Raw genomic sequence first — 2,089 nt, forward strand, 5'->3', positions numbered from 1 at the left:
TTCTTTTCATATGTATTTTTGATGTTTTATAGTTGCAAGAGCAGTTAACAAATATGAGCTAAGGATAATGGATTGCATCTTTTGTGAAGAGGGATTTGTGGTGTGGGCTTTGACTTTTGCCAGCTCAATGGACCTCAACATGATTTTCACAATCACTCCTGATAGTGGTACCCCATGGCTGGAAACCATCACCACTGGGAGAAAAAGGCTCTTTAAACCAGAAAGTTCTGAATTAATGAGTATTCAAACCTATAATAAGTCAAATCACTGAAATAGGTGAATCTTTCTCCAGAGCAAACACGTGAAGAAGCAGAATGTGGTGCTACTTCTGGCTAGTGATCAAACAAGGGCAAATGCAGATGGTGATTTCCCTCCAGAAAAACAGAACAGACAGTGCAAACTGACTTTTAGCACAAAAGCTACAGATAAATGTCAAGCAGGAAGCAGTTGGGTTAAGAACAGAACTTAGTTAATGTTAAGTCCTGAGAGCATGAAGAAAAAGCCATGATTTTCAGACTTGTTTTATCATGCAGCAACAGAAACATCTTAACCAGATACATCTGCAAGGTTTGGGAAATCTGCCTTTATAGAATTTGCAAAGTGGGTTCCTTTTGCTGGGCTGGTGAAAGTAGGGTTTGCTGTCTGTGCCTGGCCCAGGGAGATCTGCAGAAATGCTCATCAATATCCAATTTAGGATCTAGGACTAGACCTGCAGAATTTTTGGAGGGATTCAACTTAACTCATGATGCCAGAACTTGGGCATGGGTAAGTGTCATAAACTGGATATAAAGGTAGATATGCTGTGACCTGGATAAAAAATAATAGTCTGATTTCCAAACTGGGAGGAGGGTAAAATCTGTGTTAAACAGCAGCATCTGACGATTTTTTTCAGGCTTTTCCTGGTTTGGAGACTGTTTTTCCAGACCCATCAAGTGTCCTAGAAATGGGATAAATGTAGCAGCCCAGACACTGGGTGAAGGGCTGGATTCTCGTCCTTGTACCACCTTTACCTTTCAGAGTGATGAAGTACCTGAATCATCTTGAAGAGTCTGACATAATTCAAACATGAGAGAATTATCTAAATCTTCATCTTGACTGACATGAAATCACTCCACAGCTGTCCAGAACCCCCAATCTCGTTCTTCTGATCTCTGAACTGGCCAGACATGTTTGCCCACAGAGAGTGCATTTAAATATCCTGTGTGGGGGCATAGAGAAGATGTAGTCAGACTCTTCTCAGTGGTGTCCAGTGACCAGGATGAGAATAAATTGGCATGAAGAGTAGTATAGGAAATTCCTATAAATATAAGTAAAAAATGTTACTTGTAGGTAAGGTGAGGCAGATATTGATGCTTGCTACCTTGGTGAAAGCAAACTGGTTTGTACCACTGTGACATTTATTAAATTTTTTCTGCTCTCATCCTCCTGCAGCCCAGAGATTTTCAGCTTCACCACCAGAAGAGTTGGAGCCCACTTTAATAACTACCTCATTTAATGCTTGAAATGGTGCTCAAAGAGCCTTTTAAGCATGGGATTGTTTATTTACAAATGTGCTTTGGTAGCAAAAGTGGAATTTACTGAGCACTCAACAGCAACAAGAACAGCATAAAGATGGTGTTCACCCTAATATTATACATTAGCTCATCAGGATGAATATTATTTTGATAAATACTGGACAAATTAATAGGCATTATACTGTTGTGATTGGAAATGATTATATGGATTTTTCAGCTGAGTGAAACTTCTGCACATGATAAAAGATGCTTGGCAATAAATATAGCATCCCTGATTAAATCAACTGCTGTGCTGTTAAGAGTGATTCTGGATGGGTAGGAGATGAAGTAGGTGGTTCTTCCAGTTTTGGGAACATGGAATTCTGTGCCTGCATTTGTTTTCTCAGATTTAGCAGTCCTAGATATAATGCTATATAACATGCTGGAAGTGTTCCCAAAAACATGTAGCTGTGTTGCTAAGGGACATGGTTTAGTGTTGGGCTTGGCAGTGCTGGGTAAATGGTTGGACTCAATCTTAGGGGTCTTTTCCAACCTTTTCTTTGATTCTGTGCCATCTGTTTTGGTTTCATTTGCTT

At 39.8% G+C, this 2,089-nt stretch overlaps 1 long non-coding RNA gene across 1 annotated transcript; it reads left to right on the forward strand.

Annotated features, from left to right (window-relative positions):
- The first annotated feature begins 473 nt into the window (after positions 1 to 473).
- Positions 474 to 1,182, forward strand: LOC136373366 (uncharacterized). The gene is made up of 3 exons (XR_010745643.1): positions 474 to 567; positions 695 to 765; positions 1,018 to 1,182. It is a non-coding gene; the product is annotated as an uncharacterized lncRNA (long non-coding RNA).
- The last annotated feature ends 907 nt before the right edge of the window (positions 1,183 to 2,089 follow it).

The sequence above is a fragment of the Sylvia atricapilla genome, chromosome 1 (assembly GCF_009819655.1).
Source record: "Sylvia atricapilla isolate bSylAtr1 chromosome 1, bSylAtr1.pri, whole genome shotgun sequence".
Classification (NCBI taxonomy): domain Eukaryota; kingdom Metazoa; phylum Chordata; class Aves; order Passeriformes; family Sylviidae; genus Sylvia; species Sylvia atricapilla.